General features: G+C 43.9%; 1 non-coding gene across 1 annotated transcript; it reads right to left on the reverse strand.

Moving 5' to 3' along the window:
- Window positions 1-1,024: 1,024 nt before the first annotated feature.
- On the reverse strand, window positions 1,025-1,155 carry LOC132656133 (small nucleolar RNA SNORA17). Its single transcript, XR_009594071.1, has one exon. It is a non-coding gene; the product is annotated as a small nucleolar RNA SNORA17 (small nucleolar RNA).
- Between the last annotated feature and the right edge of the window lie 14,176 nt (window positions 1,156-15,331).

The following is a 15,331-nucleotide window of genomic DNA, read 5'->3' on the forward strand; positions in this document are numbered from 1 at the left end:
CATATCTTGGGGCCAGTTCACTTTTGCTCCTGCCACCAGGGTCAGCTCTACTGTGCTGCCCAGGTAAGGAGCACGGCCAGCTCTTCTGCTCTCATAACCCCAGGGCCAGGTCTCTCACTGCTGCAGGTGGCAAGGGGTGAGTGTAGGAGGGAACCCCTCCCTTGTTCATGACTCTGCTCGTTCATGAGTGGTAGGTAGAGCCAGCTCTCTCATGCTAGTATCCTCAGGGTGCCAACTCACCTGCAACTGCTGCACTGTGCTGGTTGCTCTCCCAAGTGCTGTAGCTGGCTTGGGGTGGGGTCACCTCTCCTGCTTTCATACCCCCAGGGCCATCTATCCCACAGTGTCCAGGGGAGGGGTGGGGCATTTCTGTTCAGCCCTCGGACATCAACATGTCCTCAGGCAGCAGCCCAGGCCTCTGGTGGTAGCAGACTCCCTGCTGTTTCAGGGCCATGGACCCAGATGTAGATCCTGGTGGCAGCACAGGCCAGGACCCCATCATGGTCCCAGGTGACATCACCAGCTGCTCACAGCAGGCTGTTCCTCACTACCCCTTGAGTCTCTAGTTCTGCTTTTCTTCATTGAGATCAAATTCTTCTGTTTCTCTTTCTTTTCCATTTCTCCACTACTTACTTGTTCCCACTTAGAGGTGCCCGGGGTCTCGGAGTGTCTAGTGTCACCTCAGGAGTGGTCTCAGCAGTGTTATGCCCCACTTGTGCATTATGGTGCCGGGCAGGGGTCAACTTGGGCGTTGTCTGCTCCCACCCCCAGTCTTGCGTGGGACCCAGCTAGTAGTCATCTCAGGCTAACCTCTCCAGGCCCCATGGCTCCGATCTGGTGGTCATCCCGTGCTCACTCCCCGCCCAGCCTGCCTGAGTGGCCTCACTCGAGGGTCATCTGTCTTGAGCTCACTCCCACCTGGGGCCCTCAGTCCCAGAAGACATTCTTCTAGTCTTGGTCCTAGGAGACTTTGGGGCCTGAGCTGCACCAGCCTGGTGGTCATCTCAGTCTCTCTGTTTTAGGAAATGTTAGGTTACTAATCATTCAGATGTTCATAAGTCAGAACACTGGGCATAGACATCACCTCTAGCCTCTCTGCCATCTACTGATGCACACGTGACACGCAAGTCACACCTGTAGTGCTTCTAGGAAAGGTAGTTTTGTGCATTATATTGACTGTTCTAAGTAAAAGTTTTCTGAAAAAAAAAAAAGCGTTTATAGGTTTCATCTGGTTGCTGAGGGAGCCCAGGATATATATATAAAAAAAATAAAACTTTAAGAACATCTGCTAGATGCTTAATAAATATATGATGGTTGAGTAGTTAAATAAATGAAGGAACAAACTCAGTTCCCCTCCAAAAAGCAAAGAGAGGACGTTTGTCGCGAGAATCAGTGACTCATTGCAATGAAATTGAAAAGAAATTAGACATAGCCAGGGCACTTTTCCCTGAGAAAGCAATCGGGTGCCCACCCTCATCTGCACCATTTACTTTTATGCTACCTTCCACTAAAGTGATCAAAGCAGCTTGAGGCCCCATTGTGTCCACGCATAGCAACATCACCTTTTTATGTCAACAACATGTAAGGAATAGTCTGCTGGGAGATTCTGAGAGCTGTCCCTTCTCTGAAAAATCCACATTTATTTTAAATATTTAGACTAACTGGCATTGAAGGTGTGGGGAGTAGAAGCATGGTGCCCAAACGTGTCCAAGGTTAATGGTGAAAAGCAATTGTGCCAGAGATGGCAGAATGCAAATGGAGGAACCTGGTTCCTCAAGCGTGTGGTTAAGTCACTTACTCATCCGTGGGGACACCAAACCCAAGCTCCTTATGTGAAAATTAAGCCTATCTACTATTCAACCCATTCTTTGGGTGCATTACATCTTCTACAGCAACAAATACACACCATATATCTGCCTGCATGGTAATCAGGAAAGGTCATCATTCTGCTTTCAGTAATCAGTCAACACTTTCCTTTGTCAGGCTTGGATTGAATACATATTGATTCTATCTATCTATCTATCTATCTATCTATCTATCTATCTATCTATCTATCTATCTTAGTGAATATAATATGTAATGTGTGTTTTCCTGAAATACATCAGGAAAAAATGTTGGCTATATGACCCAGGAAATGATCTCATGACCCTATAATCTCCACCAGCAGCTAAAATTTTACATGTGTCCCCCACTCTCCAGAGTTCTAATGTAACTCCAGGCCAAAGGCTAAAGTTTCTTCTGAAGTGTCTAGGTTGCTTAGATTTGCCTAAGCCTCCATGAAGTATTCCCCATGCTTCCCCTAATCCTTAGTCCTTCTTAGCATCAGCATGTCTTCCCATTTGACCATAGGTTCCTTTAAAGTTGGGAACTGTGTCCCATGAATTTTTGCATTCTCTTTCAAACATCCAAGCAGGAATAGACACTGTCTATGATTAATAGACATTAATTAGACATTAGTAGTCTAGGTAAACAGACACTTATTCAATGTTATATTCTAGAAAGATTAGACCTATTTATGAGAAAGTTGAGAGTATGAAACTATTTTCTTGCAAAGAAACCACTTATGTGAAGAGAGTTATAAGTCCAAGCACCTGTCTGACAGCTGCATGAAGGAAAAAGTCAAGGTCACTTGTTCTAAGCCTTAAAGGAAGGCACCAAAGATCTGCCTCAAACTTTTCTTTGAGTATAGATGGGGTTGAGAAGGTTGTCCTCAGGAGAGGGGAACAGTTGGTCAAGCCATAAAGGAAGGGATTTTAGGATCATATGTCAAACATACTAGCCATCATGGTCCAGGTTTGATTCATTTTTCCACTCTCTGAATCTGAGCTAACATTTACTTTTGATAGAAATATTAGCTGGGCTTGGTCCAGCAATAGTGGTACACGCCTTTAATTCCAGCACTCAGGAGACAGAGGTGTGCAAATCTCTGAATTCCAGTCAGTTCTGATGAGGCATTTTGGTTGAGAGGCAGTGTGGTGGAGTTGAGTTTGTGGCAGTCCAGTTGGTGGAATTCAGAGGCAGTTTTATTAGGCAGTTTTACCAGGAGAGTTTTACAGAGAGAGAGGTTGAAGAGAGAACAAACTAGATTCAGGTGAAGACAGAAGGAGCAAGAGAATGAGAAGGAGCCAGATTAGAACAGATTGTTAGAGTTAGTTTGAGGCGAAGCAGAGCAATTCAATCAGAAACCGGGAGAGAAGTCAGATGGAATCAGTTAGCCTGGAGAGGAGTTTGAGCCAAAACAACTGAGTTGAACCAACCAGCCAGAGTTCAGAAAGAGCTAGAAAGGGTGAGCTTATTCAGCAGTAAGTCTCAGAGGCTAAAAACATTCTAGGCCTAGATAAGATTGTACAGAGGGGAGAAGCTTCTAGGACTAGGCCTAGGTTAGCAGACAGAAGCAGTAAGCCTCCAAGATGGCAATTGCCTCGGGTGAACAAAAGTTGGTGTAAATAAGACCTGGGCAGAAAGAGGAATAGATGGCCAAGCTGGGCGGGATACATAGGATGGAAATGGCAGACTGAAGGACTGATTAAGGACCGCAACGAATCAACATTAAGAAACTGAATGGAAGGGGATGCTTGAGGTCAAATGGAAGGTCTTTACTGCCAAGTCAAGAGCCTGAACTTACTCTTAGAGGAAATCAGGAGCCATTGGGGGTTGTAGGAAAGAGTTGTGAATATTTACTTAACAAACGCCACTTCTTAACATTCTTGCTGTGAACGCTGTATGACTCACGGAGGAGCAGCTGGAGGCATGTGTAGCTTTTCCCCCAGCACGTGATGCTCATTGTTTCGTTCCTGGCACCACAAACTGCTAACAATGTCAAGTCTACTCATGCAAGAGGCTCCACTTGCATGAGTAGACCATGAATTTCCAGACCAGAGTTTCTGTCTTCCTGGTGAACTTGTTGAACAAACTCTAACGACCATACTAGAGTTTTTAAGACAAATTACATTATTTTTATTTTTCTTTTTTGATCAAGGTTATGGCAGAATCCTATAATAATCCCACCATCTTTTTTTTTTTTTTTTTTTTTGGAGCCTACCATCACATGAATCTTGTCTTGCTTTGTTGTTTTTCTTCTTCAGGCCAGATTATCACCCACATTGCTCTCACCTTCACATAGATGCTTCCTCATCTATGTGAGGAAGCGTATATGTGTATATATATATATATATATATACACATATATATGTATGTATATGTGAGATATGCATGTATATATGACATATAAACAAATATTTGATATATACACATGTGCCATGTCCACTGTTGTTCTATATTTAACAAAATTGATTACAATTTTAAAATTTGAATAAATGGAATTTTGCTTTAAATTTCATTGTATCTTAATTTTTATCGTAATCTTGCTTATAGAATTGATCTACACGTGCAAAGTACATAGTATTTCCTCCACCTGCTCTATGGCACGCCACAGAAACTCAGCATCCAGTGCTTATCTATTCTTCCAGTGGAAGGCATAGGTAACTGATTTTCATTGCCCATTATCACAAAATAATGCCCAAAAAAGATATTTTTGCCTCTGGTTCCTTGAAGCTTTTCTGTGGGCCATATGTTCATAAGTGGAATTGCAGAGTATGGGGACAACCTAATTCATTTTCCCCAAAGGCTTTTGGGAAATGGAAGGGGAGAGTATTAATGATATTCCAGAGCCTTTACATCCCTACTACCCGGAGTAGGAGGGCCTCTGTGTCACCTTCCTCTGACACCATGCTCATCCTTCATTTCATTAAGATTGTCAGATTATTTCTGAATCATCATCACTTCCTCTTCCTGCAATGACGACAAAAATGGTCCTGACACAATCCAGGCTTCTACAGCTCTGTGGCTCTAACGAGGCTATAATCTTACACCTGTGTCTTTGAACTCTGGGTAGATGCCAGCTCGTCACCTGTCATTTTCCAATCCCCTTGCAGGATTTCTTTGGCCATTCTAACATTAATCTAGATTAGGTATCAGACAGCTTTTTATTTTATTTTAGTAAGGTAAGTTTTAAGTGTTGCAAATATCTTCTCCCAGTCTGTCATCTGTAATTCAATGGTTGTAGAACAATAGAGTTAATAGTCACTGGCTCATTGTTTGCTCTTTAAGTAAATAGATGCATTTAAACAATAGATCTTCAGTTCCTTTTTAAAATACTAGAAAGACAGGCTCCAGATGATTCTAGTTTGGCTCTAATACAATGATAAGACCTGGATCAAGCCGCTCTTTTTCTTTATGCTGGTGGCTCTTAGACATCAGTGTGTGTCTATGCCATATGAAGTAGAGCCCAGAAGGAGCATCCTTAGTAAGCTCTTCAGGGATGCTGATGCCCAAATCCAGAGGCCACTGACACAGAACTGGAGTTGGATATAAGACCATGGAGTCTAAAAAAAAAAAAGAAAGAAAGAAAGGAAAGGAAAGGAAAACAGACCACAGTGGGCCTTGCAGATCACCTGGGCAGCTTCCTCATGTGGAATCTACATTCCTGGTCACAGGGAAACAAGCACCAGAATGGAAGCATCAGAGCCTTCCGGTCTTGTGCTCATCGAGTCTCTCTTTATCACACCAGGCAAAAGGAGAGGTGACCTCTGTCACTCAGCAGCTCCAGCAGCAGCAGTCTGTAGATGGAACACTTCTTCTGTCTCACACGCTGCAGAATGAGTCCTGGTCCTGCCTCACAGTTGGCTTTTTAACCAAGGCTTGAGATGACAAAAAGATGAAGTGTTTTCATTTTAGGATGGCACCACCAGCACTCTGGAATTAAGAGAGCATCCTATTTACTTCCTGCGCCCTCAACATTTTTAAGGTAAAGAAGTAGACAAACACTACCCCCCACACACACTTTGTCATGGATAGCAGTCTCTGCAAATAGCCCCCTCCAAACTCTCCAGTGTCCAGAGCAAACTAAACCCGAGTCCATGGTGTCTTCTGTTTCAAACTCACATGATGCAAATCACACTGGCCAAATTGATGTCACTGCAGTTTGCCGGGCAGCCAGCACTTAAATCACCAAGATTGCTGCTGCTCCGTGTTTTAGGGTGTCGTTTTGCAATCCTGTAGCCAAGAGATGGGAAGGAGCAAGCTGGGAAGAACGGTCGTTAGCCAGCCGGATGTGCTGTGGCTCTCCTCGTGGGCAACTAGTTAGTATTCTACAAAGCATGTGTATGTTGCTCAAATAGACATTGTTTGTGTCCTCTCTCAGTGACAGGGGGAGCGTGTTCCATAGAACACCTTACCTTTTAATATGCGCGGTTTGTTAGAAGGAAGGCTCAATTCATATTTCCCTTGGTTTGATGGTAAGTGAACAGCAGTGGCAATATTAATCTGTAGTAACCTGTCAGTGAACTCTACAGCTAATATGATGTAGTTATGATTTTACCATCAATCAGGACTGAACAGGCTCTGGGCAATCCTTACAGCACAGCCTCAAAAAATCTAATTGTGCAAAAGCTTCATTGGTTTCCAACATTTCTTTTTTATCTGTCACAGGCTTTAGGCCTGGTACACAACCTTTTATTATTGGCCTTATTGCATTAGCTTGTCGGACAAAGACGACAAGGCTAGGGCAGAGGGTTCCCCTGCATTCCATCATTTGTTTGCATGCAGGATTTTATTTGACAGTGCCGTATTGTTTTAGATGTAGATAAAAATTATTAGGACATATGGCATCATATGAACTTTTGAACTGCCAATGGCCCGTGCGTCCTAAAGGACTGGAGGCATTTACAAATTCATCTCTACCTACAGAGAGAGATGCTGCCTGGATCTCAAATAAGACATCTCTGGGGACTTGGGTTTTCCAGCCAATGCAATCTCCATGTTCTCCTTGACCAATTTTTATGCAGGGGAGGAGTAAAGTCACTGGGAGACAGAATGTTTGCCGTGGAAATAATTTGTTTTTAGCCAAAACAGAGGGTAAATATTTGTGCTATGATCATGGAAAAATAGTTCACTTTCTTCAAGAGGCTGCACACCAGGTGAGGAGGATGGGGCCGTGTGGTCTCCGTCCATGCTCCTGTGCAGGCCATGTCTCTCATGGATGTCTGAGAGGCGTGCAGATTCAGCTCCAGTGATAGCATGTGCGTAAAACCCAAATCCACATCAAAGTCTCCCCAGCCTCTTGAATCTACAGGGTGGAACAGTAAGACTTCAAACATATAAAAGCATCTAGGAAGATGAACTATTAACTTTATCTATTTAGGCATTTTAATCTTTTGCATCCTAAATGCAATTGGGCTTCGGGAGCTGGGAAATTGCCAATCAGCACGTGGGGCAAATGCTTCTATTTTAAAATGTGCATATTCAGAAGCAGCATCTGGCCATAAAGTACATATTTATGTTTGTGATTTAATGTATCACAAACTTTATATTTTACTTCATTTAGCTTCACAAAGAGACCACACTATTTTTTTCCCAAGCGTTACATGGCTTGTACAGAAGCTTTGTGACTCAAAACAAAACTAAACTAAAAAAAAAAAAAAAGAAAAAAAGAAAAAAAAAACCCACATCTGGCCATAAATCAGATATGTGGACAGTGCTTAAGCTTTTCAAATTTAAAATGCCTTTTAATAAAAAACAATTTCAAAATTATATCCACCTCTTACATTGTTCTAAATCATTTAAAAATTCAATTGAAATCTCCCATTCATTAATCAGGAAAAATCTGCATAGAATTACAGCTACTGTCTTTTGAAGCACCGTGCCCCAGCTTCAAAGGAAACATCCTGTGAATAGGAGCACATCAACAGCGCAGCTGAGCATTAACTCCTCACACGCCAGCCTGGGCATTGTCCCCAGCCTAATAAAAATAGATGCACAAAATGAGGAAATGGCCGTGGCATCCTGCAATACGCGTGCAGGAACGCTCTCCGGAGCGACGGTGGCAGCCCCAGGAGGAAAATGACAAAAACAGGATGTCGAATTTGCTGTCCCAGCGGTGAAGGCTTTGAGACTTCTCTGGCTACCTTGTCATCCTTTGAGAGATTTGTTTAAAATTAAAAAAAAAAATTTAAGTTGTCTGTACAGGCATCTTTTCATATATTTACATTTGGATGAGTGTGGCTAAGCCTGTCTGAGAGCATGTTGGCTTTGTCAGGCCTCTTGAAAATTGATGGCGCCTACTGTCAGCCTTCCTGACATGGAGGCTGGCGTGGTACCAGTTTGGATTCTTTGCAGCATGGAAACATGTTTGCGTTTGTCAGAACAAGTTTAATTCCAAAGTATTAGAGCATGGGTGAGTATCAGATCTGTTGTGCTGTTTACTCAGAAGCCTGCCGTGACAGAGAACACGCGTTGCAGGTTCAAGAGGCTGAAGATGAGGAAAGATCCGCAAACTGGATAACGGCTGAATGAGGAATCTAGTTAGACACTACCCTAAATCCACACAAATGCACCTACGTAATTATTAGAATTAGAGGCAAAACCAAAAACTAACTGTGGCTGTGTTTGATAGCTCGCAGCAGTAATTCTGGTACTTAGCAGGCAAAAGTTGTAAGGTCAGGGGTTCAAAGCCAGGCCAGTCAGGATGGCTTTGTGAGTTTGAGGCCAACTGGACTGCCTCTTGGAACTTTTTTTTTTAAAGCAACAACAGAGGCATAGGTATTGCACATGGAAAGTGCGTCAAATGAGAGGAGCAGTGAATGTTTTCTTCCAAAGCAAAAATTCTCAGGCAAAAGTAAATGGGAAAAAAAAAAAGTTAATTCAACCAACATTCTTCCTGGGTGAGCTGAGTAAGAGATAAGTAAATTCATTTTATAGATTTTTTTCTATTACTGTAAATTGAAAATAAATGTCTTTGGAAAGAAACAACACAACAGAGGCTGATGTGACTCTTACTTGTCATTCTAGTCACTAGGATGGCGGAGGCAGGAAGCGCAGGAGCTTGAAGCCATCCCTGGAAATATAGTAAGACACTGCCTCAAAAGCAAAACAGCACAGAGGAGAAGTTTATAGAAGGGAATTGAAGAGACTCAGAAAAAGCACCTTGGTCCAGGCTGTGCAGAGCCTTGGGTTTGACTCAAGAAATATTCTTTCCCAAACAGGGGATTGGAAGACATGGGAGCAGAGGAATTCCTTTTGTACAAAGACTATGTGACCATCATAAGAGGCAAAGATCAATGCAGTTCATGGAGAGGAAGTATATAGAGCCACATGCTAACTAGCTGTTCATTTGGAACATAGATAAGAAAAATTAACATGTTCTAACATTTATCTATATGTGTGTATGTATTTATTATGTATGCATTCTAATAAAATGTTTATTCAAGGGTAGCCTATGCACATATAATTTTGGTGAATTTTTGGCACTCTGGAGAATATTTTCTAGGTCCCAGAGACTGCAACTAAATTTATGCAGTTTATGATTTTAAGTCATGCTAACATTTGTAAACTATAAAGAACAATAATTGCTCCAATGTTGCTGAGCTGAGGACAGACAGATAGAAGAAGAAATGTACAAACAATGATGGAGGACTGTGTCGGGGTTCAGCAGCCAGTGAGAGCAGAATACTTTGGCTGCAGCTGGTCAGAGCACAATAAAATTGAAACAAACACAAAGATTAATTACAAAATGATTAAAATGTCAAGGAACATATGAATTACAAGGTTGGCTTACTTAGGCTCCTCTGTTTTTCTCACAACCAAAAATGAGCAGAGTTGAGAAAAGCCTTTACATGCATTTATTTATATTCCTCTTTGGATAACTTTGTAGTATCTACCCCAAAAGTGAAACAGATGCTATGGGCTAAACAAAGTTGGCTACAGCATATGACGCTGATTTTTAGTAAGGCAAAATCAGTTGGGCATTAACAATCTTGCAGGGCTCATCTCTGATAGTGACTGTTGCAATGGAGGCAATTTAAGATAGTTCCTAATGTCCAGTGGACATGAAGAGATTCTGTCTCATTTCCAATACCTCCATGGTACAGAGCCCTTGAGTAATTTCTGCTTTAATCTCTCTGTTTGTCCCCACCAGGTGGAAGGGTAGTTCCCCAAACAATGTCAAAGCCAGAGTTCAGAACTCAGAAAGGTCTCCTGACTCTTGGGAAAATCCCATGATCTTAAGCATTCTGGGCTTCTGGTCATCCTCCAGGAAAGCCACATTTAACACAGCTAGCTGTCCATGTGCAGAAGGCCAATCTGCCAGGCCATCCACTTTGAGTTAACATTTGTTTCTTCTTTTGAAAAATCTCCTAAATCACACACCCACCCATTTTACCAGGAACGGAAGAATTTGAAATACCCAGAAGACCCAGAGAATAATTATGCAAAATCCAGTAATTGTTAAATTGAGGGGTACGGCAGGTGGGGAGTTTATGCCAAACCCCATACACATTATAAACAAGCTGATGACTCCCGGATGCCTGATAGCATTATTGCTCTCAGCCTGATACAAGGTCAGGGCTTATGACCTCATACTTCATCCAGTGAGAGAAGTGGGTGCTTGGTAACCCTTGGAGACGCCAGTGGTGAGTCCTGACAGAGTTCTGCTATCTCAGGTATCCACTTCGCTCTTCTCAAATAAGCCTCTGGGACAACGCACCTCACCGAATCCAGGCTCTCAGGATGAAGGACATGGAAGCCTGTGTGTGAACCTGTGACGCGTGCAGGGCTGTGGTAGTGATCTCTATGAACACTCAATCCCATTTTCATGTCTGAGGGGGTTCTCCAGACTGACCTCACCACAGACACAGGAAGTACTGGAATAAGAGTTCATACCCAAAATTGCCTCTGTGACTTAGAAGAGTGAGATATATTAGAGTCTTTGTTGGTTTTATTTCTTTTTTGTAGACTATTCACATATTTAGATATAGACTATTTAAGTATAGACTATTGCCTCATGGTGTCTGCTAATTCCTTCCCATCTCCTTCAAAACAGGTCAAAAATCCCCCTGCTTTCCGCCATGCCTACGCAGGCTCCCCAGGGCTAACCTCCACAGGAAACTCACCGAGTGAGCTCACCCATCCCGTATTTGCAGCGTTAGCTTTTTCCCTCCCGATCCTTGTTCCTAGGTATTCCTCAACTTCAGCTACAGCACAGTTGCGACACTTTTCATGGTGTTAAAAAACGTAAGGCTTAACCAGCTTACACCTTCAGGAAGCGGTGCTGGGCTCCCAGCGCAGATCCACACTCTGCGTTACAGAAATGCGGCAACGAGCCAATAGAACTAGCAGAGTAGTTCACTGTGCCCGGCTGCAGCTGGCGGGGGCTGCAGAGGGAAGCCAGCAGATGTTTGCTGGCGAACGGTGGCTTTCTGGAGGCATCAGAGTCCAGGGCTCCGTCTGTCCATTCACCAGTTTGTCCAGCTTAGTAAAAAGGAGAGGAGGTTTAGCTTTGCTCCACTGCTGTCAACGGGAGCTTTGCTGCCGCTCACCGCCGTGTTCTGTGAGTTTTGAGGTTAAACATGGGGCGACATTGTGTGACGTTTTAGGTTTCTTTGAAACAGGAAAGGGAGGGTGACTTAGATGCAGAAGAATTCGATGAAGATTTTGTTGTTGGGGTCAAATTTTACACACACGCGCAGATACATACTCACATGGAGAGACGCACTCAGAGACCCATTCACACTCATGCACACTCATCACTCATACATACTAATACACATACATTCACACTCACTCAACACACACGTACTCACACACACTCATACACACATATACACACTCATAAACACATACTCACACACTCACACTCACACTCACACTCATCCATTCACACTAATACGCCAACACACATACTCACTCAGACACATACACGCACAGCAGTACACTTCACCATCGACTGTGTAGATAGAAAAAAAAAAAGTGGCTGAAAGATGGTAGGAGGAACATGCGGGGTTTGCTTTGTATCAAGGCGGACCAAAACTGTCTGTGAAACAAACAAAACACTTATAAACTTGTAACAACACATAGGGTTGAAGGAAACCGGTGCTGCTGGCCTTGCCTCGGTGTGCCCCGAAGGCTTCGGGAATCCCAGTGCGCGCCCGTGAGAGCCACTGACAAGACAGTACCCTCCGAGCACGCTGAAGGCCAGGGGGCCACCTTGCCTGGCCTTGCCTCACCTGGAAGGCGTCTATGACACTAGGGTGTTGCCTATCAAGCATAATCTAAGCAGCGCACATTCTCTAAAGTTTATCCGGGCGAGGTCAAGAGCGAAGTTCACGAGGAGGGACAATCATACCTTATGAGCAACTACAGGCGGTGAGAGATAGGGCCGTAGAGGATGTTTAAACCAGAAAAGACGAAAAAGAGCTTGAAGAGTGACTGGCCAGTTTAAACCCCTAGTGGGAGTTAGCCGGAAGTGGGGAGGGCAGAGTTGAGGGTGAGGGGCAGACAGGTCACTGGTGGCCAATGGGCAGACTGCATTCCTGCATGCAAATGAGCCAGGAGTTAGGGGGTGATGGGAGTGTGGACCACGGTCGCTTCTGTGGGAGCACAGCAGATGCCGGAGGGAGAAGGAGACGCTGGTGAGCAGGAGGACGCAGTTTCCCAGATGACTGGGTGGATTTGGCGAAGGGCAGCCAGGCCAGCGAAAGAAAGGTCAGTGGCAACTGAGTTTAAAATGTCAGGAACCGCGTGCCGTTAAACAAAATAGACCATCAAAAAGGGAAGTGATTCGGAGCCACCGCCGCACCTCAGCATGCCAGGCACATTTCATGCGCCATTTCATCTTATGCTCACCATTTTTATTGGTAGCTATATCATTCTCACTTTATTTCCGAGGAAACTGGGACTCGGATAATAACCAATTCGGCCAAAGTCACACAGGCAGCTTGTGACACAGAGGAGATTTGAACTCAGTTCAGTTTGGCTGCAGAGCCTGTACCTACCTAGTGGTCACCCATGTGTGTTCTGAAGAAATCTGGAGCTCCTCAGAGCCTCTCTTGACTGAAGATGACCTTCTGAGAAGGAATCCTCCTGCTAGCAAACACTCTCTTCCATCTCAACAAAGAGCAAACCTTGCTCTCAGATAGGCAGATAAGGAGCAACTACATCACATTGGGTGTCCACCTGTGAAAAAAGAAAGAACGGATCTTGAGATGAAGACCCTAACTCAGAAGTGTGTGTGTGTGTGGGGGGGGAGACCAGTGAAGGAGGCTGCTTTTCCCCGCTGGTATCACCTCTCCGGTAGCAGGAGCCCACATTCCAGTAGGCCTAGTATCAATCAACTGATCACTCGGCTGCCACATGCTGGAATGGCTGAACTGTCGCTTCATTCAAAGTCCATACATAAAGGCACTTCCCAGTTGGTTAACCAACCTAAGAAGAATAACATTGTAACCAGTAGGACAGCACAGTCTGCTGCTGTCTCAGCACTGGGGAGGCTGAGGCAGGAAGATGGATGGGATCACAGATGCACAGCCAGCCTGGGCTACAGAGAGAAGCCCTGCCTCAAACAAACAAGAATAAATTTGGGTCCATTTCACTTTGGTTTGCTTTTATAATTCATGTTTCTATCGACTGACAAAGTGAAGCTGTTTCCACGAGAAGTAACTTGAATGGCTAAAAGGGGTAAGTGGAGTCTCTTTGTCTTCCAATGAGACATGGATGAGGCCAGGTGAAGAATACAGAAGGGTAAACCCTGGTAGATTCTGGCTCCGGTTACTCAGCAAGTGTCTTTAAATGCCTACATATCTAAGAAGCTGGAAGTCATGCATGATACATTATAGGCATAGCTTCTCCCTGAGAAAAGTAGCTTGGGTTCCAAGGGTCAGATCCTGGCCTTACATACTTTGAAGTTTTAAGTGAAAATCAAGTTTGCATGTATCACTTTCTGTGATACCTAGCTTTCAATGACTTCTTTATTAAGCTGTGTACATCAGTACTGACAAAGCGTGGCAAGAATGGACCCACTGTGTATTTTACTCCACGAACAGAAAAGAGATATTTTTTTAACCATTAGTTTAAGCATTAGTCAAACAGTTTGTCAAACCAATTAGAAATCCTGGCAGCAAACACAGGAACATTGAAGCTTCCCGGACTCCTAAATACTTCGGAAGGGACAGAAAAGGGGAATTTGCATTTTGAATGGCTTAATGATTATGTCCATTTGTAAGATCATATGGAAAGTGATCTCCTCTTGCCTGAAATAGATATTAGCTCAGTTATCATTATCAGGCACTATTCTGTCTATCTCCACAATGACAAAAGCCTCTGCCTGCTGGGAATGGACTGGGGTGAAGATATTTCTAGCTGTGTATGTAAGGTCATATTTTATTTTTCTGCCTAGAAAAATATGAGGCTCTGGAGTAGTTAGAAGAGGCTACTGTGCCTTCTCAAGAGCTGCTATGCTGTAACCCAAAAGCCCTGAGTGCTAGACTTTATGAAGCCTTGATCTCTAATGGGCACTACACAGCCAGGGGAGACCTTTCCCTTTGTATATCCAATGTGAAGGGGGTGGGGGTCACGCTTTGCATGCCTGTAGGTGTGTGTGTATGTGTGTGTGTGTGTGTGTGTGCGCAGTCACCTGCTTCCCTTCCTTGTTGCCATGGGTTACAGAGCCTAGAGCAGAATTGTGCAGCCAAGCACTTGGGGTAGAAATAACAGCATCAGACTCTTGAAAAAAAAAAAAAAAGAAATAGGAAGCAAGGAAACAATGACAAAAGAGAAAACAAATCAACATCTCAAGGCTGGTTGACTGTGGACAGGGAAGCCAGGCAGCCCAAAGGGAGGGTGTCTTCATAAATCTAGCCTCCTCTAGACATACTGATCTAAACAGAGATGATGAGAAAAGAACGAACTCATATGTCCAGAGAAAAGCTGCCTTTCCATCCTCCTGGACCTTAAATGAGGACTCTGCCTCAGAGAACACTAAACAGCCCAGTTGAGAGTTAAGTCAACAGCTGTCAGGAAGCTGGCAAACTGCGTGGCATCATGGGATACCAGGCACTATGGAGAGGCACCACTGACAGCAAGGAGGCTGCAACCTTGAGGAGGTCAAGGTCTAATTAGGCCTCTCAAGTCTGGAAGTCAGGCTCAGTGTGTTCCCTGTACCCACCTACATACTCATTACTCTTCCCATTTGATGGCCCATGTGCTTCCTTCCCTCTCCCACAGTATCTGTCTGTGTTACAGGATCTGTGCTAGAAGTGCAGACCAGAGAAGATGCTTGGACAAATCCAATCCCCTATTTTTACAGATTGAAAAAAAAAAAAAAAACAAACAAAACAAAACACAGAACAGGCTCATATCGGTCACTCAGCTTGGTGTTTGTTACTCAGTGAAAGCTGGAAAAGGGATTCCAAAGGTGCCATCGTGTTCACTTACATCAGCCTCAAACTGGAAGTGAGACACCCACACACACCTCTCTTCAGACTAAGCTAAGGCAGCAGCT

This window comes from Meriones unguiculatus, chromosome 8 (assembly GCF_030254825.1).
Source record: "Meriones unguiculatus strain TT.TT164.6M chromosome 8, Bangor_MerUng_6.1, whole genome shotgun sequence".
Classification (NCBI taxonomy): domain Eukaryota; kingdom Metazoa; phylum Chordata; class Mammalia; order Rodentia; family Muridae; genus Meriones; species Meriones unguiculatus.